Below are 27121 nucleotides of genomic sequence, written 5' to 3'. Positions count from 1 at the left end.
CTACTGCAGGATGGACCGGCCAGGAACTGAATTAGCAAGAGGGATACAGCTGGTAGACAGGAGCGTACATAGAAATCATGGGGCCCCATATCAGAAGTTCTAATTGGCTCCCCTACCCCCCCCCCCCCAAAAAAAAAAATTAAATAATTGTCGGGGTTAAAGAATAGCAGATCTCACAACTTTCCATCCTTTACACAGTAATTTTCCTCCTGCTGAAGTCTCAGATCCCTCTTTCATTGTCCCCATAAAAAGTATGATATCAACAAAAGTGCCCCCCCAAACACAGTATGATACCCCCATGGTGACTTCCTCCACATGCACAGTATAATGTCCCTACTGTGCCCCATCTCAACTCCCAAGGCAAAGTATGGTGACCCCAACACAGTATGATCCCCCAACTGTGACCCCCACACAGCCCTCCATGCAGTATAATGGCCCGCACTAGCCCTCCAAACAGTAAGATGGCCCCCGCACAAACCTTCACAAACTTTTCATCTTAAATCCCCATCTATTTGATGCCATAATCAAAACGATTTTCTAATATACTTGAATTAAAAATTAAAGCGCCACTCCAGCGTGTGTTTTTTTTTCACTGTTGGAGTGATGCTTTAAACCCAAGTACCCTGTCCCCTGTCTTATACTCAGCTTCCAACATCTTCCCTGTTTTTTCCAGTCCCGCATCGCCATCTTGTAAGCGCTGCTTTTGATTGGTTGGAAGTCAGAAGCTACGTCACAGCCTCTCAATCTACAGTAAGGCTATGCGAGGCCAGAGCGAGGCTCCCATAGACTTACATTGAGTAGTGACCTCTGGCTCCTCCAGCAAACACTGGTGCAGTTTGCAGGTCACAAAACGGAAGGAAATGGATTGGAGCAGCTGTGAAAACAGATGAAGATGCCGGAGGGTGGGTATATGACTGGGGCAGGGGTGTGAAGTTTAAAGCGCCAATCCAGAGGTGAAGTAAAAAAAAAACCTGCTGGAGTGGAGCTTTAACTACACTATCTAACAGCTTTCCTCTTTTTCTGCTTCCCTTTGATGACTCTTCATTTGAGAATCCCATTGCCTACTGCGATACTCAAGCGAAGCATCATCAGATAAAAATTGGAATCCCACCCATCGTTACCCTAGTGAACAATAAAGAAGTATTTAGAAAAATACAATCACATTTGGTGTCAACATGTCCACGAAAGTACAATCTATAAAAACTACAAGGGCTTGCTCACACGAGCGAATAAATCGGACAAGTGCAATCCGATAATAAAATAGGATTGTACTCGGGCAGTGTAACACTATGGGCAGTGCACATCTGCGATTATTTTCTCATGCCGATTCGGCATGCAAAAACAATGGCGGCGAGAATCGGATCACACACACCCATACAAGTCTATGGGTGCGTGTGAAACATTGCACTGCACTCTAATGTCACCTGAGTTCAGTGTTATTCCTGAGCACACCGGCAATGGAGGAGATAGAGAAATTACTTTCCCCATCTCCTCCGCAGCTGTGCTGCGATTCTGTCACGCGAGAGGATCGGAGCACAGAGCACTGACTCACAGCAAAGCTGGAGCCGAGTGTTATTAGCATATCGCATCCGATGCTCTTCGCTCGTGTGTCTCCGGCCTAAAAGAGGAAAAAAAAATTATTCAATGTCAGAATCGTAGGTATTTGGTCACCACAATTCCACAAACAAATGCATTAAGAAGCAATCAAAGCATCGTATGTACCCCAAAATATTATAAATAAAATAAAAAAAAATCCCTCACACAGCTCCGTCCACCTAAACTGAAAGATGTTCTGGGCTTTGGAAACTTTACTGGAGTTGCAATCTTTTTTTGTTATGAATTTCTTAATTTTTTTCATCACAAAAAAAAAATAAAAGGAAATTTAGTATCTTGGTGAGCGGATGCACCTGAACGATCATATTTCCAGGTCATTTTTACTGCAGAATGAATGCTGGGAAAAAAAAAACAAACCCCCAAAAAAACACAGTGGAAGTCCCTTTTTTTTTTTATTACACATTTTCTAGTAAACTGTATAAAACGGATGGTGTCAATCAAAAGTGTCGCTGGTTCCACAAAAAAAAAATAAACTAGCGCACACATGGCTTTGTCAGCGGGAAAATATAAAGTTACTGCTCTGGGAAGAAGGGGAAAGAAATAATAACATTGAGTGATTGCACACTGCTTAAGGGGTAAAAGCGCGGCTGTCAGGTAGGGGCCATGTGTGACACTCAGTGTGGACTTATTATACGCTATACAGATCTATATAGATCACTCCACAGCACTACTCTGCCTCAGTGTTACTCGCCCACTGTACACAGCAGCAACAGAAATTACTAGGAGGCAGAAATCGTCCATCTATTGCCCTAAGCCGCTGCCTCATCTCCTGCCGCGCATCTCCCTAACCTGTCTGACTCTGAAGTGTGACCCTGCTGTGAGTGACTCCGCCGGTCTCCTGTACTTTATATATTATATAGCAATTTCAGCACTTACTTCAGGACATTAGTGATGTCACTGATCATGTGTGCACTAAAGAGCCAATCACAATCAGTGTAAGCAGTCATGTGGGAGGAGCCCAGTCACAGGCATTGCCAATCATCCCACATGTGAGTACTCCCTGCTCTCCTGTCTCCTCCCAGCCTCCAGTCATACCTGAATAAGCCAGCAGGCAGAAAAAAAAAAAGATTGTCTCAGCCCCCCGTAGTTCACATCAAAGAGTCGGCTAAGTTGGGGAGCAGTGCTGGCTGTGCGGGGCCCCCCTGGCTCACGGGCCCCATAGCAATCGCATGGCCGGCCGCCATTGGTGGTACGCCACTGCTGGTAGATGCGGAATCAGGCACAGGCAGGACAGGTACAGGAACATGGGCCGGCCACAGTTAAGGGATCACAGGTGCTGGTTCAGACGGATGAGGAACAGGACTAGGCACAGGCAGGGCGGGTTCGGATATAATTACAGCAGGACGGACTGGAACAGGTGCAGACAGGGCGGGCAGGATTCGATTCAGGGCGCACAGGTACAGGGACCTTACAACCAGTTAGCAGGAACTCACTGATACAAACGAAGTTGCTAAGGCACCTCTCCTTTGGGGAAGGTGCCTTAAATACCAAATGTCTCCCAGCCATTGGCTGGGGACATTTCCAAAAGCGCGGCTTCCCCTTTGAGAAGCAGGGAGCGAGCGCGCCCTAAGCTTTCTCCCAGGAGACCTGCATGCCGTGCGTAGGCCCTGGGAAGAGAGATGCGCCGGGGGTGCATGGACAAATAAGTGAACACACCGGCTTCCCTGCATGGGGGAGAAAGGGTACACATGTAGGGGCGCTGGCGCTGTTGTAACATACTGCACCAACATTGATATTTCATGGCCCCCGACCAGAGCCCTGTGAATCTCCTGTTTGTATTCCCGGGGCCTCATCATCATTGGAGGTTTGCAGGACTCTGTTCTGGCAGTCACGAACTACCGACATGACAGTTGGACCAGGGTCATCTTTAAAAGCAAAAAACTTCCTTTTTGCCCACAACATAAAGATATCTTAAAAAGGGTAAAGAATAGAAACCCAATTTTAGAAAGTTGCAAAAAAATGTCATCATACAATGGGTAAAAGGGTAAGCCACTATAAAGGGTTATTCCAAACATTTAAAGTTATCATCTAGCCAAAGAATAGAACATAACTTGCAGATCATTGGGGACGTGACTGACGGTAAAATCACCAACTTTGACAATGGGACAATGGCATCTGCTCCATTCTGACGGAACATTTCAGAGCTCTGTCCTCTAGATCTGTGACTGATGACTTTAACTGTTGGGAATTCCCATCTCGGGAAATTTTCAGAAATGTACTCTAACCTGCAAAATAAGGAAATACTATATTGATGATAGAAGCCAATTCCCTTGATTTATTATTATTATTATTATTTATTATTATTTATTATTATAGCGCCATTTATTCCATGGCGCTTTACATGTGATAGGGATATATGACGCGCCCCTGGGCCTGTGTCGCGCTGCGTTGCGCACGCGGGAGCCTACCCGGAGCCGGATCAGTGGAGGGTTGTAGTCTCGTGGCGGTGACCCGGTCCGTGCCCAGGGAGTCAAACTAGACGGCAGTCTATTAGTAGTAAATAGTTGATGACTACGCCACCCGTTGAGTGCAGCCAGGAAGCTGCTGCTGCAGGGCAGACCGCTGAGGCCGGTGGTAGGATTGTGCAGCGTGATAGTATAACCCCCAACGGGAGGGGTATGGCCTCAGGGCAGCTGACGTGGATGATGGGGGTAGCAGGAACCACTCAGAGACGGTACGGTGTAGTTCAGGGTCTTTACTGGTAACAACGACAGACCCTCCCGGAGTACTTGCTAGCAAACGGGGCCTGGTCAGTCTTTGAGCAGATGGGATCTCCCCTGGCCAGGCGTAGTTGTAGGCCTCCCAAACTGACTGTACTCTTCTGGCTACCTTGCTAGAAGCTGATGTAAGTAGCCCACGTCCCTGAGTGTACCGTGTGGTGCTCACCCGTATGGCCGGTGACTCGGGGCCTTCTAATGGCTTCCGCTCCACGATGGCGGTGCTGGTCCCACGCGTGTGACCGTGCCTTCGGGCTTCTGGGCCAGAGGACCTGAAATCCCCTGCCTGACGGATTCTGCTGCTGGGTAGGAGTTAGTCCCCACAGCCTCGGACTCCGGGTCCGGTAAAGAATCTTCTTAGTCAGGGCGAGCTCTGCAGCTGCCAGCCCCTGACTCCTTGTAACTCTGCTGTTTCCTATGCTGCTTCTTGTCTCCACTCTCCTTGTCTGACTCACCCTGCCTCAGCCCCGGGTTTATACAGGGGAAGTTCTTCCCCTCCCAAGACTGGGCAGGAGGTGTGGCATGCACAGGATCCCTGACCAAAGGACCTCCCACCTACTCTCAGACATAACATTACATTACTGTGGAAAACCAGACCCCTGGGGTGCCACATATACATAACAAAAGCATTTACATAATCTTAACAAAACGAGTCAGCGACTGGTACAGGAGGAGCGAGGACCCTGCCCGCGAGGGCTCACAGTCTACGAGGGATGGGTGAGGATACAGTAGGTGAGGGTAGAGCTGGTCGTGCAGTGGTGTTTACTGCAGGTTGTAGGCTTGTCGGAAGAGGTGGGTCTTCAGGTTCCTTTTGAAGGTTTCCACGGTCGGCGAGAGTCTGATATGTTGGGGTAGAGAGTTCCAGAGTAGGGGGGAAGCACGGGAGAAATCTTGTATACGATTGTGGGAGGAGGAGATAAGAGGGGAGTAGAGGAGGAGATCTTGTGAGGATCGGAGGTTGCGTGCAGGTAAGTACCGGGAGACTAGGTCACAGATGTATGGGGGAGACAGGTTGTGGATGGCTTTGTATGCCATGGTTAGAGTTTTGAACTGAATTCTCTGGGCAATAGGGAGCCAGTGAAGGGATTGACAGAGAGGAGAGGCCGGGGAATAGCGGGGGGACAGGTGGATTAGTCGAGCAGCAGAGTTTAGGATAGATTGGAGAGGTGCAAGAGTGTTGGAAGGGATGCCACGGAGCAGGAGGTTGCAGTAGTCGAGGCGGGATATGATGAGGGCATGCACTAGTGTTTTTGCAGAGTCTTTGCTGAGGAATGCACGGATCCGGGAGATGTTTTTGAGTTGGAGTCGGCAGGAGGTGGAAAGGGCTTGAATATGTGGCTTGAAGGAGAGATCAGAGTCCAGGGTTACCCCAAGGCAGCGAGCTTGTGGGACTGGGGAGAGTGAACAGCCATTGACGTTGATGGATAGGTCGGATGGGGGATGTGAATGAGAGGGTGGAAAGATGATGAACTCTGTTTTATCCATGTTGAGTTTTAGAAACCTGTCGGAGAAGAAGGATGAGATGGCGGTCAGACATTGTGGGATTCTGGTTAGTAGGGAGGAGATATCGGGTCCAGAGAGGTAGATCTGTGTGTCGTCAGCATAGAGGTGATACTGAAAGCCGTGAGACTCTATGAGCTGTCCCAGGCCAAAGGTGTAGATGGAGAAGAGCAGGGGTCCTAGAACTGAACCTTGGGGGACACCGACAGATAGGGGGCGAGATGAGGAGGTGGTGCGTGAGTGGGAGACGCTGAATGTCCTGTCTGTTAAGTATGAGGAGATCCAAGATAGAGCCAAGTCCGTGATGCCAAGAGATGAGAGAATCTGGAGTAAGAGGGAATGGTCCACTGTGTCAAAGGCAGATGACAGGTCCAGAAGGAGGAGGATGGAGTAGTGTCGCTTGGATTTGGCATTTAGTAGGTCGTTGGTGACTTTGGTCAGGGCAGTTTCAGTCGAGTGATGCGGTCGGAAGCCAGATTGTAGACGGTCGAAGAGGGAGCAGGAGGAGAGGTGGGAGGACAGTTCAAGGTGGACATGTTGTTCTAGAAGTTTTGAGGCAAAGGGGAGAAGTGATATGGGGCGGTAGCTGGTCAGAGAGGAAGGGTCAAGGGAGGGCTTTTTGAGGATGGGTGTGATTGCGGCATGTTTGAAACATGAGGGGAAGACTCCGGTTGTTAGTGATAGATTGAAGAGGTGGGTTAGGGTTGGGATGAAGACTGAGGTGAGGTTAGTGATGAGGTGGGATGGGATTGGGTCAAGTTCGCAGGTGGTGAGGTGTGATTTGGAGAGTAAAGAGGAGACTTGACCTTCTGTAATGGTGGAGAAGTGGGGTTTGGAGGAGGAGGGTTGAGTAGATATGAGGAGGGGTTGTGTGGACTTTAGGCCAAAGTTTTGTCTGATGGTGTCAATCTTCTGTTTGAAGAATGAGGCAAAGTCGTCGGCTGAGATGAGAGAAGAGGGAGGAGGTGCTGGGGGACGAAGGAGAGAGTTGAAAGTGTTAAATAGCTGTTTAGGGTTGTGAGATAGGGAGGATATGAGAGATGAGAAGTAGGTTTGTTTTGCTGTAGTGAGTGCGGACTTGAAATTAGTGAGGGATTGCTTGAATGCGATGAAGTGCTCGATGGAGTGAGACCTTTTCCATTTCCGCTCCGCAACAATTTATCATTGTTTTTGCATTTTTTTGTGTACGTTAAATAAGTTAACTTTACTTGTGTTTTTTTTTTCAACACTATAGGCCTGGTTTTGGTTATTCACATACTGTAACTTAATTTGTCATTTGCAACTTTTCAAAATATTGCAAAAATTTTGTGTAATTGTACTCGTGTTTTCAAGCATAAAATTGCTTGATATGTCACAAAATGTTGTTGGTGTTTTTACGCCAGTTCCTCCAGCTCTTTGAAAATTGGCTAGAGTTTGACTGGAGTGGAGTATTGCCAATCTCGCATGACAAATTTGTCATAATTTATTACACAAAAGTGGCATAAATTGCAAAGGAAATGTGTCAGTCTCTGACCGGCGTACATATCTTGCAATGGTGCATCAAACCTAAACGATGTGTCACCTTATCTAAATATCTTTTGAAGTGTTTCTATTAAAATTCTAATGATATACAGTGGATATGGAAAGTATTCAGACCCCTTTAAATTTTTCACTCTTTGTTTCATTGCAGCTGTTCGGTAAATTCTAAAAAGCTAATTTTTTTTTCTCATTAAAGTACACTCTGCACCCCATCTTTTGCAAATTTATTAAAAAAGAAAAACTGAAATATCACATCGTCATAAGTATTTAGATCCTTTGCTCAGTATTGAGTAGAAGCCCCCTTTTGAGCTAGTACAGCCATGAGTCTTCGTGGGAATGATGCAACTGTGTCGCCCCTGAGGGTTCAGTCGCCACAGGGGTACTGCACCTCAGAATGAGGTGTGGCATCTCCTCTCCCAGGTAAGGATGGAGTACCTCACAGGACCCCAACCACACACTCAACACTACACCACTCCAGTTCTGAAGGGGGCCTAAAGCACCATAGTGCTGCCCCAGGCCGGAATGGAGGAGTTGGGGGGAACCAAAGTTAGGGGGAACCATGTAGTGAGTGAGGGTGGAGGAAGCACTTTACTTTAGCACTTAATAGAATCATATATAACTGGAGGCCATTTTAATAACCGGGTCTTTAGTGGTGGGTCTTTGGGACGGCAGGTCAGCACAAGGCTGCAGCCGCCTCAGGGTCCATGGTTCCCGGTCTCAGGCCTTGAGACGGGGGATTGGGGCAGAGTTAAAACCGGCTCTGTCCCCGGTCAGAGTCCAACCAAGAAGGCCCAGGAGGGGAGCAGAGGAGTTAGGCTCCACAGGCGAAAGGATCTCAGGGGGTGCGGACAGAGCGGAGTCGCCACCTGCATACCTTATTCTGGCCCTGCCAGAGAGACCCTGCCGCAAGATGGGGTACCAGTCCCTGATTATCTGACTTTGCACTTCACGTCTCTGTCGGAAAAGTCTGGAGGCTTATTTGGATCCCAGGTGGATACGGACGGAGCTGAGTCGCCACCTGTATTCCCTAATCTGAGTTCATCCAGAGGGACCAGGCCTTACCCCAAGTTCTCACCACTAGTAACCAAGAAGGGCACCCAGTCGGTCTGGGAGCTACACGCTACCCATCAAGAACATCGCAGTACCCGTACGGGACACAGTGGGGGACACAAGGCGGGAGAAGTACAACAGGAGAGGAACACTTTAGAGCGGGGGTCCTGTCAAGTGCTCCTGAACTACCTGGAGTGTGCTGAACCCCACCCTGGCGGCCGCAGCTCGCCGTGTGACAGCAGAGAGGCTCTGAGCTGAGAAAGCACCACCGTGAGTAAAGACTTGGATGACTTCAAATACTGCCTCTGTCTGTTCTTTCCTCCGCAGCACTGCACCCACCAACGCTCTATCCTGCATCCATACTCCTACCCTGCCCTGAGGCCCCGCTCCACCTGTGGGGAGCCGCACCAACTAAGCTGCCTGATCACCGGCCTCAGAGGACTGTAGCAGCGCTGGTGAACCTCACCAGACACCACGGGTGGTGTCACGAACTTTCCCCTTTCCCATACACCTTTTTCCCCATTCCTTCTTGCTTTGAAGAGTGACCCCACAGTACGGTCCCGGGAGCCGGCCACCGCGGCATCCCCCAAAACTAACAGCAAGGCCCGGGCGCCGAGTCGTCCCCATCCCCTGGGCGCGTCACAACAAGTTTTTCACACCTGGATTTGGGGATCCTCGGCCATTCTTCTTTGCAGATCCTTTCCAGTTCTGTCAGGTTGGATGGTGAACGTTGGTGGACAGCCATTTTCAGGTCTCTCCAGAGATGCTCAATTGGGTTTAGGTCAGGGCTCTGGCTGGGCCAGTCAAGAATGGTCACAGAGTTGTTCTGAAGCCACTCCTTTGTTATTTTAGCTGTGTGCTTAGGGTCATTGTCTTGTTGGAAGGTGAACCTACAGCCAAGTCTGAGGTCCAGAGTACTCTGGAAGAGGTTTTCATCCAGGATATCTCTGTACTTGGCCGCATTCATGTTTCCTTCAATTGCAACCAGTCATCCTGTCCCTGCACCTGAACCCCGCCCCCCCCCCCATAGCATGATGCTGCCACCACCATGTTTCACTGTTGGGATTGTGTTAGGCAGGTGATGAGCAGTGCCTGGTTTTCTCCACACATACCACTTAGAATTATCACCAAAAAGTACTACCTTCTTCTCATCAGACCAGAGAATCTTATTTCTCATAGTCTGTGAGTCCTTCATGTGTTTTTGAGCAAACTCTATGCGGGCTTTCATATGTCTTGCACTGAGGAGAGGCTTCCGTCGGGCCACTCTGCCATAAAGGCCCGACTGGTGGAGGGCTGCAGTGATAGTTGACTTTGTGGAACTTTCTCAAATCTCCCTACTGCATCTCTGGAGCTCAGCCACAGTGATCTTGGGGTTCTTCTTTACCTCTCTCACCAAGGCTCTTCTCCCACGATTGCTCAGTTTGGCTGGACGGCCAGGTCTAGGAAGACTTCTGGTGGTCCCAAACTTCTTCCATTTAAGGATTATGGAGTCCACTGTGCTCTTAAGAACCTTGAGTATTGCAGAAATTCTTTTGTAACCTTGGCCAGATCTGTGCCTTGCCACAATTCTGTCTCTGAGCTCCTTGGGCAGTTCCTTTGAGCTCATGATTCTCATTTGGTCTGACATGCACTGTGAGCTGTGAGGTCTTATATAGACAGGTGTGTGCCTTTCCAAATCAAGTCCTATCAGTTTAATTAAACACAGCTGAACTCCAATGAAGGAGTAGAACCATCTCATGGAGGATCACAAGGAAATGGACAGCATGTGACTTAAATATGAGTGTCTGAGCAAAGGGTCTGAATACTTATGACCATGTGATATTTCAGTTTTTCTTTTTTAATAAACTTGCAAAAATTTCTACATTTCTGTTTTTTTTTCAGTCAAGATGAGGTGCAGAATGTACTTTAATGAGAAAAAAAATGAACTTTTTAGAATTTACCAAATGGCTGTAATGAAACAAAGAGTGAAAAATTTAAAGGGTTCTGAATACTTTCCGTACCCACTGTATTATATATATATATATATATATATATATACAGTATATATACATATATATGTATATAAATATATACACATATATGTATATATATATATACACATATATGTATATATGTAGCACCCTGAGGATTCGGCTGCTACAGGGGTATTGCACCTCAACCCAGAGGTGTGATATTCCACTCCCGGGTAAGGATGGAGTGTGGATCTGAGCTCGGTAGGCTGCATGCACTACACACATCCCATTTCCGAGGAGCAGACCGACGGTACTCCCACTTAGAAATGTGCAGGTACGACCGAGTCTGTTCCTGGCTGGAGTGGGAGGGGGGTGGTACATCCCAAGTAGTGTAGGGGCAGATAGGGGGAGCAGCCTGGGTAAAGTTAGGAGCTCATTGGGTGCTGGTCACCTGAGCTCACACATAGAGGGTGTATATAAGGTGGGCACCAACTAAGAACAGGGTCAGTTGCAGAGAGAAAGTCAGGAGCAGAGGAGAAGAGAGACCCAGAGTGAGAGAGGAGAAGAGAGAGAGACCCAGAGGGGGAAACAGCAGAAAAGGACTCTAAGATCCCAAACTAAATCCCCGGGTGAAGAGTCGGCACAGGGTACCGGAACCCAAGCTGGTGGGGGTAAAAACACTCCCCAGCCAGAGACCGGAGACCGTGGGCAGCGTTTGCCACGGTCACCCACCACATCCACCCCGAAGGCACACCACATGAAGGGTCAGGGAACCCAAGGCCAAGGGTGTCCCAACAGAAGGCCCGAGGGAGCTGGACCTAGGTGGATCACTGGTGGGGACGGCCAGAGAACGGGACAGAAGGAGAGCTCAGGGCCACGCTCCGGACTTGTTTGGGGGTTGGCTGGATCCAGGACCTGGTGGACGCAGCACGGCTCGGGTGGTCACTCGAAGCTGGAGTGACCAGTACAACATCTGCAGTAAGTAAACACCCTTAACTGCACAACCCGACTCTGTCTTCACTGCCGTCTGCACTGCACCACCACAACCCCCATCCTCTGCACCTGTCCCCCCTGAGGCTATACCCCACCCGTTGGGGGTTATATCATCACAAGCTGCACCTGCACCATCAGCCTCAGCGGACCCTGCTGCAGCGGCGGCCACAGTGACCGCATCACAACGGGTGGCGTAGTCGACACAAAAGAACTCTTAATAACATCTGTAGGACTGCCACATAACACTGGGTTTGACGCCCTGGGCACGGGCCGGGTCACAGCCGCTCGGAGACTACAACCCCCCCATCTGATCCGGTGCCGGGTATTCCCCTCAAAAAGGAATATGTACCAGGGGGCGCGTCAACTTTGGCGTAGTCGGCAGGATTACGTGCCCGCAACACCCGGGTACTGCGTGCCTGAAGAAAAGTGCAAGTTTACCTCAGAAAGAAGTCTCCCGCCGATTCCGGAGGGTCCACGCCATCGGACCCCATCACAGGTCGTTTCCCGCCGATTGTCCGCCATTTCCAGCTTGTTCCCGCCATCTGCAGAGTTTCCCGCCACTGGGCGACGCTTCCCGCCAAATCCGAAGATTTCCCGCCTTGGAAGAGCAGTGGACGCCATTATGGGCGTGCCAAAGGAGGGCAAGAGGCCGCCTCCCATCGTGGGCCGGGACAGAAAATGGCGCCAAAAGTGGAAACCGCCCCCACCAACAGAGACTGTGATGCTGGAGGTGTCTGTCAGCGTGAAAGAACTACCCCTGGAGCTGACAGTCACCGAGTTGCCCCAGGACCGCCCTCGAAGTGGGAGGAGACGAAAGGAAAGAACGAAGATGGGTGCCGCCTGGAGCAGTCTGGAGCGAGCGCACCCGGAGGCAAGAAGCCTGGAGAGGAGTAGCAGAGAAGCTCACCCGGAGATGTCCAGAGAGCAGAGCAGCACCGGCCCGCTGGCCAGGAGCCTGCTGGAAGAAGAGCAGAGCAGCACCGACCCGTTAGTCAGGAGCCTGCTAGACACCACGACCCCACTAGGCCTAGTGGAGGTCCTTGCACAGCTCCCCCGAGACCGGGAGTGTGCACAGACTGCCCTGGAGGGCCTCGCACGGAGGATGGCCCGGGTACAGCGCGAGATATTGGCGGAATGGAGCCGGGAGATGGCCCAGCAAGCTGAAACCAAGACCCGGAGCACGCCAGCCAAGATGAGGAGACAGACCGCCTCTGAGGATGGCGCGGGAGGACCAAAGGCCGGAGACGGCGCCGAGAAGGGAGCCGAACGCATGGAGGCAGGTAAAGGGGACGTCTACACCCCAAGCCGGGACACCGCCCACCTGCCCCAGCTCCCCGTCGCAGAGCCCGAAAGTCCCCCTGCTGTGCCCGAAAACGCCATGTCACCGACGCAGACTAGGCCCCAACCGGAAGCCGCCGCCGCGACCCCTGTGACGTCACACGCCTCGACCCCGAGCGTGACCAAGCAGGAAGTACCACCAGCCTGGTCGCAAGGCCTAGTACCCCCGGGCGCCGCAATACCAACAGCGCCGTCTACCTCCGCGGAGCCTCCGGCCTGGCCGCAAGGCCAGGTAGCCCAGGGTGCCGCCGTCCTAACGGTGCCCTTCACCTTCCAGGTGCCCCAGGCCTGGCCGCAAGGCCTGGGCAACCCGGGCGCCACCACCACCGCGCCCGCACCCGTAAAACCAAGGGTGCCGCGTCTGGGAGAGGACTTGTTTGCCCAGCACACGTGGCCGGACGGGCAGCCTTTCATCTGGCCCCAGAAATATTATGAACTGGAGCACCAGAGGAGAGTTGGGGCCATGTGTGCACCCCTGATTCCGGCTCCGAAGCCCGTGATAAGGATCTCGCCCCCGCTTGAAGAGACCCAATTTGAGTGGGACCCCACCGGAGAAGACCTAATGGGGTTCACTCAAGAAACCAGGGCAGCTGCAGCGTAGCGTGCTGAGTGCTGCCGACAGCAGCTCGAGGAGTTTGCGAGGGAGCGGAGAGAGAGGCGGGTCCGGGAACAACAGGCTCAAGTAAGGAGCGCCGAGCAGAAGAGCCGGGCCAGGAGAGACCCCCGTGCAGCGCACAGTCCCCGCACCACCGGGACTGTAATTAAGTTCAATATGCAGCATGGGTGGGGCTTCATCAGAGACCACAACACCCCCGGCGACGTCTTTGTCACGCGCAGAGATGTGGAGTCCCATCTGCCGGAGGGGCACAGAGGTCGTGACCTTTATATCGGGGACGAGGTCACCTTTACCCGGCACAAGTGTGCCAAAGGACCTTACGCCCTCCACGTACACCGCCTGACGGAGGAGGAGTTGCGGTGCGAGGAGGAGGAGCAAGAGGACCCGGACGGGTCTGAAGTTACCACCAGCTACAAGCAAAGAGCAGGAGGAAGACGCCGTTGAGTGCGGCAGAGCAGTAGATGTAAATAGTTACCAGACCGGGTACCAAAGAAACTGTTGCTACATATATATAGTCCCCGTTGGGACCAGCTGATGTGAACTGTTCACCCGTTTACCCTTAATCCCACAGGCTGAGGACTGTGAGCAGCCATTCCCTTTCCCTCCTTACCTGGCCGAGGACTGAGAGCGGCCAACTTCCCTTGTAAATAGTTGCGCGTCCTAAAGCGCCCCCTACCGGTTTTATAGAAAAACCAGTATTTCTAAGAGACTGTCGCACTTTTCCCGGACACACGTTGCACAGTGTCCGGAGGAGGAACCAGAAACAAGAGACGACGAGAATGTTATATGAAAAGTTTTATATATATATAATGTTTTTATATGTTTTATATGTTTATATGAAAAAATTTGTATGTTTTGGTGATGTTTTATGTCTTACAGCCCGAGGACGTGCTGTGATTTACCAGGGGGGAATGTAGCACCCTGAGGATTCGGCTGCTACAGGGGTATTGCACCTCAACCCAGAGGTGTGATATTCCACTCCCGGGTAAGGATGGAGTGTGGATCTGAGCTCGGTAGGCTGCATGCACTACACACATCCCATTTCCGAGGAGCAGACCGACGGTACTCCCACTTAGAAATGTGCAGGTACGACCGAGTCTGTTCCTGGCTGGAGTGGGAGGGGGGTGGTACATCCCAAGTAGTGTAGGGGCAGATAGGGGGAGCAGCCTGGGTAAAGTTAGGAGCTCATTGGGTGCTGGTCACCTGAGCTCACACATAGAGGGTGTATATAAGGTGGGCACCAACTAAGAACAGGGTCAGTTGCAGAGAGAAAGTCAGGAGCAGAGGAGAAGAGAGACCCAGAGTGAGAGAGGAGAAGAGAGTGAGACCCAGAGGGGGAAACAGCAGAAAAGGACTCTAAGATCCCAAACTAAATCCCCGGGTGAAGAGTCGGCACAGGGTACCGGAACCCAAGCTGGTGGGGGTAAAAACATTCCCCAGCCAGAGACCGGAGACCGTGGGCAGCGTTTGCCACGGTCACCCACCACATCCACCCCGAAGGCACACCACATGAAGGGTCAGGGAACCCAAGGCCAAGGGTGTCCCAACAGAAGGCACGAGGGAGCTGGACCTAGGTGGATCACTGGTGGGGACGGCCAGAGAACGGGACAGAAGGAGAGCTCAGGGCCACGCTCCGGACTTGTTTGGGGGTTGGCTGGATCCAGGACCTGGTGGACGCAGCACGGCTCGGGTGGTCACTCGAAGCTGGAGTGACCAGTACAACATCTGCAGTAAGTAAACACCCTTAACTGCACAACCCGACTCTGTCTTCACTGCCGTCTGCACTGCACCACCACAACCCCCATCCTCTGCACCTGTCCCCCCTGAGGCTATACCCCACCCGTTGGGGGTTATATCATCACAAGCTGCACCTGCACCATCAGCCTCAGCGGACCCTGCTGCAGCGGCGGCCACAGTGACCGCATCACAACGGGTGGCGTAGTCGACACAAAAGAACTCTTAATAACATCTGTAGGACTGCCACATAACACTGGGTTTGACGCCCTGGGCACGGGCCGGGTCACAGCCGCTCGGAGACTACAACCCCCCCATCTGATCCGGTGCCGGGTATTCCCCTCAAAAAGGAATATGTACCAGGGGGCGCGTCATATACACTGCTCAAAAAAATAAAGGGAACACTTAAACGACAGAATATAACTCCAAGTGACTCAAACTTCTGTGAAATCAAACTGTCCACTTAGGAAGCAACACTGATTGACAATCAATTTCACCTGCTGTTGTGCAAATGGAATAGACAATAGTTGTAAATTATTGGCAATTATCAAGACCCCCTCAATAAAGGAGTGGTTCTGCAGGTGGGGACCACAGACCACATCTCAGTACCAATGCTTTCTGGCTGATGTTTTGGTCACTTTTGAATGTTGGTTGTGCTTTCACACTCGTGGTAGCATGAGACAGACTCTACAACCCACAGAAGTTGCTCAGGTAGTGCAGCTCATCCAGGATGGCACATCAATGCGATCTGTGGCAAGAAGGTTTGCTGTGTCTGTCAGCGCAGTGTCCAGAGGCTGGAGACGCTACCAGGAGACAGGTCAGTACACCAAGAGACGTGGAGGGGGCCGTAGGAGGGCAACAACCCAGCAGCAGGACCGCTACCTCCGCCTTTGTGCAAGGAGGAACAGGAGGAGCACTGCCAAAGCCCTGCAAAATGACCCCCAGCAGGCCACAAATGTGCATGTGTCCACACAAACGGTTAGAAACTAACTCCATGAGGGTGGTATGAGGGTCTACAGATGGGGGTTGTGCTCACAGCCCAACACCGTACAGGACGCTTGGAATTTGCCACAGAACACCAGGATTGCACCACATCACGTTGCACCACAGACTGTCCAGGAATTGGCGGATGCTTTAGTCCAGGTCTGGGAGGAGATCCCACAGGAGACCATCCGCAACCTTATCAGGAGCATGCCCAGGCGTTGTAGGGAGGTCATACAGGCACGTGGAGGCCACACACAATACTCAGCCTCATCAGGAGCATGCCCAGGCGTTGTAGGGAGGTCATACAGGCACGTGGAGGCCACACACAATACTCAGCCTCATCAGGAGCATGCCCAGGCATTGTAGGGAGGTCATACAGGCATGTGGAGGCCACACACAATACTCAGCCTCATCAGGAGCATGCCCAGGCATTGTAGGGAGGTCATACAGGCACATGGAGGCCACACACAATACTCAGCCTCATCAGGAGCATGCCCAGGCGTTGTAGGGAGGTCATACAGGCACGTGGAGGCCACACACAATACTGAGACTCATTTTGACTTGTTTTAAGGACATAACATCAAAGTTGGATCAGCCTGTAGTGTGTTTTTCCACTTTAATTTTGGGGGTGACTCCAAATCCAGGCCTCCATTGGTTAATAAATGTGATTTCCATTGATGATTTTTGTGTGATTTTGTTGTCAGCACATTCAACTTTGTACAGAACAAAGTATTCAATGAGAATATTCCATTCATTCAGATCTAGGATGTGTTATTTGAGTGCTCCCTTTATTTTTTTGAGCAGTGTATATATGTGTATATATATATATATATATATATATATAAGTACAGACCAAAAGTTTGGACACACCTTCTCATTTAAAGATTTTTCTGTATTTTGATGACTTTGAAAATTGTACATTCACACTGAAGGCATCAAAACTATGAATTAACACATGTGGAATTATATACTTAACAAAAAAATGTGAAACAACTGAAAATATGTCTTATATTCTAGGTTCTTCAAAGTAGCCACCTTTTGCTTTGATGACGGCTTTGCACACTCTTGGCATTCTCTTGATGAGCTTCAAGAGGTAGTCACCGGAAATGGTTTTCACTTCACAGGTGTGCCCTGTCAAGTTTAATAAGTGGGATTTCTTGCCTTATAAATGGGGTTGGGACCATCAGTTGTGTTGTGCAGAAGTCAGGTGGATACACAGCTGATAGTCCTACTGAATAGACTGTTAGAATTTGTATTATGCCAAGAAAAAAGCAGCTAAGTAAAGAAAAATTAGTGGCCATCATTAATTTAAGAAATGAAGGTCAGTCAGTCCGAAAAATTGGGCAAACTTTGAATGTGTCCCCAAGTGCAGTTGCAAAAACCATCAAGCGCTACAAAGAAACTGGCTCACATGAGGACCGCCCCAGGAAAGGAAGACCAAGAGTCACCTCTGCTTCTGAGGATAAGTTTATCCGAGTCACCAGCCTCAGAAATCGTAGGTTAACAGCAGCTCAGATTAGAGACCAGGTCAATGCCACACAGAGTTCTAGCAGCAGACACATCTCTACAACAACTGTTAAGAGGAGACTTTGTGCAGCAGGCCTTCATGGTAAAATAGCTGCTAGGAAACCACTGCTAAGGACAGGCAACAAGCAGAAGAGACTTGTTTGGGCTAAAGAACACAAGGAATGGACATTAGAACAGTGGAAATCTGTGCTTTGGTCTGATGAGTCCAAATTTGAGATCTTTGGTTCCAACCACCGTGTCTTTGTGTGAAGCAGAAAAGGTGAATGGATGGACTCTACATGCCTGGTTCCCACCGTGAAGCATGGAGGAGGAGGTGTGAAGGTGTGGGGGGCTTTGCTGGTGACACTGTTGGAGATTTATTCAAAATTGAAGGCATACTGAACCAACATGGCTACCACAGCATCTTGCTCCATGTGGGTGGGGTTACACCGCGCACCATACCCAGCATCCACCGCACGCTCTCCCTCTCCCCATTCATTGGGAAAGCGCGCGGTGGATGCTGGGTGTGACGCGCGGGGTAACCCCGCCCACAGCCCGGCATCCACCTCGGGGACTGCGTCACTGATGTCACGCCTCACTTGACGTGACATCAGCACGGGGTCACGTGATGCTTGTGAGCGGCCAGCGGTAGCGTCGCTCACAGCCAGTAACGGCAACAGAAGGTAATTACAAAGAAGCTTCTTTTAACTATAAAAATAGATTGGCACATTATTAATAGTACTGGAAAATCCCTTTAATGTTGCTCTTATTCATTATCGTAATGACAAATGCAACTCTGTTAATCGATTTTCCTCCTGCTAAATTCTCCCCTCTTCAATTTGTCCTGAAATCAGCCGCCAGGCTCATATATCTCTCCAGCCGCTACACTCATGCCTCCACCCTGTGCCAGTCATTGCACTGGTTACCTATCGGCTACAGAGTACAAGATAAACTTATTAACCATAAAGCTCTCCACAGTACTGCACTGCCCTACATTTATGCCCTCACCTGTCTACCACCCCACCCATGCTTTCCATTCTGGTAAAGATCTAAGATGAACTTTTTCCATAATCCAAACCTCTGTCACTTCTCCAAGATTTCTCTTATGCCGTGTAGCGTCTGCCGGAGCCTCCGCATGGTTCACCTCCTCCCACCACGTGGGGACGCCAGCTTACTCACCGCCCCGGCCGCAGCAGCGTCCTCAGAAGCGTAACAGTTTGCTCAGGCCATGGATCCCTCTGATCCCAAGATTCCCCAGGTTGCAGACCGGTACTAAGAACTCTCCCGTCAGCGTGATCAGCAAGATTTTTTTTCATATTTGAGGACTGTAAATACCCGGTTGGATTGCTTTGTCCACGGCCGCTTCCTCCGCTCTAGCTGCCACAGCTACAGGCGAGTCTACCCCGCCTGCGACCTATGCTCCTGGATTTAAACTCCGCTTATCGACTCCATCACAATTCAGCAGAGACTCTAAGCAATGTCGTGAATTCTTGAACCAGTGCACCCTGCACTAAAAACTTTTGGCCCATCAGTTCCCGACTGATCGGGTTATGGTGGGATTCCTGATGTCCCTCCTTGCAGGAGAAGCGACAGCATGGATTAACCCCTCGTGGGAGAGAGGGGGTCCTGTGAACATGGACCTGCAGGCCTTCCTGGTGGCCTTCCTTTGTCGAACCTGGTCATGCTTCCTCCACTGCATTCTCCCTGCTCAGACTACGTCAGGGAGAACTGTCCATAAGCCAGTATGTCGTCCGGTACCACACCTTATTTTCCAAACTGGGATGGAATGACGAAGCTTTGGTAGCCGCATTCTGGGAAGGACTATCCGGAAGGATCAAGAACGTGTTGGCGGGACCTCTCTAGACAAATTCATCTCCCTGGCAATACGAATCGAACTCCGGTTTCAAGAGCAAACCAAAGAGGTTACGTGAAAGGAGACTGACACGTCTGGCTCTGTCTTTCCAAAGACCGCTCTTTCCTCAGCCTCCTGAAACAGCCGTCCTGGCCAAACTCATGCAGGTCGATATTGTTAGGCTGGCAGAGCGGCAGCTAGAGAGTGGTCGTGCCGCTGATGAGATTCTCAAAGCACAATCGTTAACAATCCTTAAAAGAGGGAAGAATCTGAAGCATTTAAGGAAACCAGGATGGATAAACACAGAACTTAAACATGTGTGAAGACCCGGGGTCTTCCGTGGGCATAATACTTCTTAGACAACACAGGGTGAGGGTAAAACAGTGTGGCAATATTTTATTGAACCACCAAACAGACAATAAACATATAGAACAGCCCCAGCAAATACCCAAGATGGTGCAAAATTACACAGTCTCACCCTTTTGCTGCCCCACCGGCCATTGGCCGGGGACTTTTTAGGACGGCAAGCGCGGCCCCTTTAAGAGGGAGGGAGCGCGCGGGCACCCTAAGCGCAGAGCCAGGGAAGCTGCGTGCACCAGCAGCAGCGGCAGGGAGGCCGGAAGACGCCGGAGCAGGACCGCGGCGGTAAAGGGAACGGCATCTCTGCCTGGCAGGGGGCAGAGACGCCAATGCTACAGTACCCCCCCCCCCTTTACGCCCCCTCTTTTTCAGGCCAGCAAGAAATTCTTTAAGGAGAAGAGGGGCATGGATGTTCTCCCTGGGTTCCCAAGACCTCTCCTCCGGGCCAAACCCCTTCCAATCCACCAGAAAAAAGTTTTTTCCTCTTACCCTTTTGGTGGCCAAAATGTTCTCTACCTCATAGACGTCCTCAGTGGAGACTGGAGCTGGAGTGGTACCTGGATCGTCAGAAAAAGAATTAAGAACAACTGGTTTGAGGAGAGATACGTGGAAGGAGTTGGGAATCCATAAGGTGGCCGGGAGTTTTAGCTTGTAAGCCACGGGATTGATTTGCTTGAGAACCTCAAACGGGCCGATGAACCGCGGACCCAACTTATACGATGGTATTTTCAGCCGAACATGTTTTGGAGGAGAGCCAGACCCTGTCTCCCGGACGGAATAGAGGCGGATCCAGACATCTCTTATCGGCATGTCTCTTCATCCGTTCAGAGGACTAAAGAAGTGCGGATCTAGTGTCTTCCCAAATAGTAGAAAATTCGCTGACCAGAGACTCCGCGGCAGGATTGTCCACAGAAGCGGAGACGGGAAACGGGATCCGGGAGTGTTGACCGTAGACCACAAAGAACGGAGATTTGGAAGAAGACTCACTCTCATGGTTGTTATAGGAGAACTCTGCCCATGGTAGGAGCTCAACCCAATCGTTATGTGAGCATTGACGAAATGCCGGAGAAAGCTGGTAAGGACCTGGTTGATACGTTCCACTTGACCATTGGACTGAAGATTATAAGCAGAGGAGAAATCCAGGGTGACATCCAGCAGCTTACACGTAGCTCTCCAGAAACGCGAAGTGAACTGGACCCCGCGATCAGACACAATGTGGAGGGGTAGGCCGTGGAGACGAAAGATGTGAAGGATGAAGTCCTTAGCCAGCACAGATGCGGACGGGAGACCAGGCAGAGGGATGAAGTGGGCAATTGTAGAAAAGCGGTCAGCGACCACCCAGATGACAGTACAACCAGCAGAAACAGGGAGATCCGTAATAAAGTCCATAGCAATGTGTTGCCACGGAGCGGAAGGTACAGGTAGAGGCAGGAGACGGCCAGCGGGAAGATGCCTGGGAACTTTGTTACGGGCACAGGAGGAACAAGCCGAGACGAAATCCGCAACATCCTTGCATAGTGAAGGCCACCAGTAATGCCGGGCGATGAGCAGGAAGGTCTTCCTCTGGCCAGCATGGCCGGCTAGTTTGGACGAATGACCCCAGAGAAGAACCTTCTTACGATCCGGAACAGCTACAAAAGTCTTACCGGATGGAAGACGAGACAGGTCAAATGGCGCCACAGTCATTACTCTGGAGGGGTCGATGATATGCAGAGGCTCCTCCTCTTGGTCGGAGGACAGGAATGAACGGGATAGAGCGTCGGCTTTAACGTTCTTTTCCGCAGGGTGGTAATGTAGAGAGAAACAGAATCGGGTAAAGAACAGAGACCACCAGGCATCACGCGGTATTCATAGTGACCGTCCCGGGTGTTGAATGCCGTCTTCCACTCGTCTCCCTGGCGGATCTGGACCAAATTGTACGCCCCAAGTAGATTGAGCTTGGTGAAGACCCTCGCGCCTTTAAGGCGGTCGAACAGCTCCGAGATGAGAGGCAGGGGGTACTTATTCTTGATAGTAATTTGGTTAAGTCCCCTGTAATCGATGCACGGCTGTAGCAAGCCGTCTTTCTTTTTAACGAAGAAGAATCCTGCTCCAGCCGGGGAAGTAGACTTCTGAATGAATCCCCTAGCAAGATTCTCCTCGATGTACACAGACATGGCCTGGGTCTCAGCCAGCGATAAGGGGTAGCTACGCCCGCGGGGAGGAGAAGCACCAGGTACCAGGTCGATGGGGCAATCTTACGGCCTATGAGGTGGTAGTGTCTCAGCCTCCTTCTTGTCGAAGACGTCCGCATAGGACCAGTAGGGTGCCGGCAGACCGGGTAGATTAGCCGGAGTAGACGGGAGTCGACCCAGTCGAACCGGAACCAGGCAGGTCTCATGGCAATCCTGCCCCCAATGGAGCACCTCACCAGATCGCCAATTCAGGACGGGTTCATGTTTCTGTAGCCAGGGTAGACCTAGCAAGAGGGAGTGAGAGAGTCCGGATAGCACATGGAAGGAGATCTTCTCCGAGTGCAGCATTCCCACCTGAAGGGTTACAGACTCTGTGACGAGCTAGAAGGTCACCGGAAGGAGTCTCCCATCCACGGAAGCGACTGCCAATTCTTCGGCCAGACGTTTGGTGGGAATCTGATACTGCTCCACAAGGGACTGAGAAATGAGATTCCCAGTGGCTCCGGAATCCAGGTGGGCGGTCTCAAAGAAGCGGGTCACACCACTGGAGATAGAAACGGATAAAGTCAAGGACGGAGAGGATTTACTCTTGCCTAAGACGACCTCTCCGAGTGGTCCTAGACACTGGAGTTTCCCGGCTTCACCAGACAGGAACGGATCAGATGCTCCTTACTGCCACAGTAGAAACAGCTCCCCTCGGCTCGGCGCGTCTCTTGGCGAGGCTTGACCATCTTGGTCTGGTCAATCTGCATGGGTTCGGGCGAGAATGCCCAGGGAATTGCTGGTTGGGAGGCAGGTTTCTGGAAAACAGGAGAGAGACGAGGAAAGCTTCTCTCCCGGGTAGTCTCCTTACCTCGTTCCAAGAACCGGATGTCAATCAGGGTAGCTAGTGACACCAGGTCGTCCAGGGTGGAAGGAATGTCCCGGCCGGCTAGCTCGTCCTTGATCCGTCCGGAAAGACCCTCCCAGAAGGTGGACACCAGGGCCTCGTTGTTCCAGGCAAGCTCAGATGTGCTGGTACGGAACTGTATGGCATACTGGCCCACGGTGAGACGAGTGAGGAGGCAGTAGAAGTCCTTCGTCCGGGCTCATCGAGGACCTTCCGGAAGGCAGTGAGGAAAGCCGGAAGATCGGACACCACGGGATCCCCTCTCTCCCATAGAGGGTTTAGCCATGCCAATGCTTCCCCGGTGAGGTGGGACATGATGAACGCCACCTTGGCCCGGTCGGAGGGAAACTGATGTGCCAGGAGTTCAAAGTGCAGCGTGCACTGGTTCAGAAAACCCCGACATAAGAAGGGGTCACCACCAAAACGTGGAGGCGCAGAGAGCCGGAGTCCAGAGCTGGATGCCATGGCACTGGTAGGCTGAGGCGCCACCGGAGCGGGTGCTGCTCGGCTCGAGACGGACACAGATGGGGTGGGCAGCGTCTCCAGGCGGGAGTTAACAGACCGCAGGTAGGTCAGGATAGTTTCCTGTTGAGATCTCTGACGAGAAACCTCCTGGTACAGGTCAGAGAGCGAAGGAGCCTGGGGGCCACCGGGTTCCATGGTCCGTGCAAACTGTTACGGATCCTCTGTGCTGCGGTGCAAGGAGGAAACAGACGGGCGTGACTAAGTATCTACTCGGCCCGACCAAGGTCGAACCGTGGCTCAGTCAACTCTGTGAACCAGGGAGGAACCAAGCAGAGGGACCAGGTGCTACTCTTTGACCGACCTTGTATGAGAGCACGGGTCAGAGGGCAGGAACTGACCGTTACAGCGGATGAGCTCGGCAGGCAGGCAGACGGGTGGTCCGGGTAGACAAGCAGGTGGGCACAACAGGTAACTGGCAGGTGCTTCCAGGTAAGCAGGCAGGCGGGCACAACAGATAGCTGGCAGGTGCTTCCAGGTAAGCAGGCAGGCGGGCACAACAGATAGCTGGCAGGTGCTTCCAGGTAAGCAGGCAGGCGGGCACAACAGATAGCTGGCAGGTGCTTCCAGGTAAGCAGGCAGGCGGGCACGGCAGGTAACAGGCAGGTGCTTCCAGGTAATGCTGGCTGGCGGGCATGGCAGGTAACAGGCGGGTACCTCCAGATAAGCAGGCGGGCAAAGCCCATAGACAGACTGGCGGACTGGACTGTAGGTAGACTGTCGGGCTGGAGAGAAGTCACACTGGCGGACTGGGCTGAAGATCAGACTGGCGGACAGGACTGAATTGCAGAGTACCTGAGGGCTGAAGCAAAGTAAATAACACAAAGCAACAACCTTGCACGGGCACCTCCATATTGGAGGAGGTGCCTTTTATAGGGAAAGTCCTCCGGCCATTGGCCGGGAACTTTTTAGGACGGCGCGCACGGCCCCTTTAAGAGGGAGGGAGCGCGCGAGCACGCGCCCTAAGCACAGAGCCAGGGAAGCTGCGTGTACTAGCAGCAGCTGCAAAGAGGCCGGGAGACGCCGGAGCAGGACCGCGGCGGTAAGGGGAATGGCGTCTCTGCCAAGCTGGGGGCAGAGACTCCGATGCTACACACTCTCCATAATCTTTGAAAATTCTTGAAGAACAGAAGTCCCAGAAGACGGGGGAAGAGCAAATGTCCCCATCTTCAAAAAGGGGAAGAAGGTGGACCCAGGAACTATAGGCCTGTGAGCCTTACTTCTATATCAGGAAAGATCTTTGAACAAATTTTTGAACAACATGTATGCAAGTACCTTTATGAGAATGAAGTGATTAACCAGAGCCAACATGGCTTTGTAACTAATAAGTCATATCAGACTAACTTAATTTCCTTCTATGACAGAATCACTGACTGGGTGGATCAGGGAAATGCGATATAGTATATCTTGACTCCAGCAGAGCATTTGACAAAGTATCTCATACCATGGTTTTCTCAAGGGCTGTCCCACTGTAGGGGGATCAGCTTTATTCTCATTTGCACATGGAAAAACGAGAAGCAATTTGATGAAACTGAAACTGAGAAGATACAGATTAGATATTAGAAAAAACTTTTTGACAGTGAGAGTGATCAATGAATGGAACAGACTGCCACGAGAGGTGGTGAGTTCTCCTTCAATGGTAGTCTTCAAACTGAGACTGGACAGACATTTATCTGAGATGGTTTAGTGAATCCTGCATTGAGAATGGGGTTGGACCAGATGACCCTGGAGGTCCCTCCCAACTCTAACATTTTATGATTCTATGACAAGGAAGTGTGCTTCGGCTGCGGTAGCACGGAGCACTTTATTCGGGACATTCCTAAGTGGTCTAAACTCCTATATCTACGACCTGTGGGTGAAGCTTCCCTAGGTGAGAGAGGAGACTCTTCTTCACTGACTTTGAACGTTTCGGTGTCCTGTGAAAGAAACCGGTTCAACAAAACAGCCGTTCTTGACTCTGGTTTTGTCACGGGTGTGTCAGACAGTCTCTCTCCAGTTGATTGCAGAAGATTTTTTCATTTGGCATTACAGACGCCTTCTTAGATCTGTATCACTCTAGAACCCAGCGGCTACCTCCCTCCTGCTAATTGACACCTAGGCCTGGGTGCTTAAATACTTTCTGTTTGCTACAGGGAGGTGCCGGTGTTCCTTTGTGAAGGCTTGGAGCTGTTGCAGTCTGCTTACTTCATCTCTGGTGTCTAGGAGGACGTTTGGTGTAATCTCTCTGAAGTCGGCTCAAGGTAAGTTACTTTCCCCGTGTTTGTCTCCCTTGTTGTCTTTAGTTGTTAGTGGGGACTAACTAGTGCTCATCCCCCCTTCCCTATCCAGGGCCAAGCTCTAGGAAAATACAGGGTTTAGGTTCTTGTGCGGCGATTGGTGAGGAACCAATATAGGGACGTTAGGGGAGACAGGGTGATCAGCCTAGGAGGTCTCCACTTCCCCTTTCCCTAGTGTCTGGGCTACCTTCCTCTCTTCCCTCCGTGTAGTCTTTCCTACACCTTCCGTGACAGGTTTAGCGGGAAATTTTGTACAACTAGCCATGGTGGATCGGTATCAAATTCCTGTTCAACGCCTCCAGAATCCGTTGAAAGTGTCTTCCGTTGAGGGGAAGGACCTTCCCGAAGTCGTTCAAGTTGTCACTGAAACTATTGTGCTCCAGGTAGGAGCACTCCACTTGGAGAAGATTGCTATGTGTTGGCTGAAAATTTTCACCCCCTTCTCTTAGGCCTTCCATGGTTGAGATCCCATGAGCCTGTGCTTAATTAGAAGTTCGGTGACGTGCTTTAATGGGGAAAGTCGTGTCACGAGAAATGTTGTCATCCTCTCCAGCAGGCGATGATTCCAGTGGCCGGTTTCCTAAAGACCTACCGCCTGAAGGATGTTTCCTGGGTGAGACCAATGAGAAGATCGACCCTGTGAAGGTATCTTCTAGTTCCAGTTGGTCGCAGGATGACGTCAAAGCAGAGGCATCTTCCAAGTCTCTACTGTCCACCGACCATGAGGAGGAGTACCAATCCATCTTTGTTTCTTCCAATGGGACATCTATTTCTACCTGACTAAGAGAGATTCAGAAAATTATGGTACCTACAGTATTTCCAAATCTGCTTCATTCTGCTCCGTGGATGTCCAGGCGGTGAGGGGTATCCTGTCCAAGAAGAAGGTGGGAGATGTAATCTTTCTTCCAGTGGCTTGGAGAGAACCTGGTCCTGATGAGAAGTCATGGGAATTCAGGAAGAAGAATCTGGCTTAATCTTCTCTGCAAGAAGTACACGGGGGCTTGAAGAAGAGGGTAAGTAAAGGGGGGTATTGTAGCGTCTACTGGCGCCTCCGCATGGTTCCCCTCCTCCCACTACGTGGGGACGCTGGCTTACTCACCACCTCGGCCGCAGCAGCATCCTCAGAAGCTGTCCCCTCCTAAGAGCGTAACATGCCACGCCTGGTCTCTAGAATACACTCAAAATAATCTGGTTGATTCCCAGTATCCACAGTTTTAAGCGTTCCCTAAAAACACATCTCTTTAGACGAGACTTATCACATCACCACACCAAGTAAACAGCTTTTGGTCTTCCCTTCCTAAACTTTCCTCAATCAGTAGCAATCTGTAAATATACATATACTGCCTTATGAACGAATCATGTAGCCTTAATTGATTACCCCTATTATATTGATGACTGGACCATACATGACAGGCACTTTTTACCTTTTGTCTGATCCCTATTTCCTTATAAATTGTAAGTTTGTGAGCAGAGCCCTTATTCTTTACTTATGGTCAGCAGTTTGAATTAAACAACCCAGTGAACGT

Source organism: Phyllobates terribilis, unplaced genomic scaffold, assembly GCF_046119375.1.
Source record: "Phyllobates terribilis strain yellow unplaced genomic scaffold, ASM4611937v1 Scaffold_4__5_contigs__length_816908805, whole genome shotgun sequence".
In the NCBI taxonomy this organism is placed as follows: Eukaryota; Metazoa; Chordata; class Amphibia; order Anura; family Dendrobatidae; genus Phyllobates; species Phyllobates terribilis.
This window is presented reverse-complemented; position numbering follows the sequence as displayed.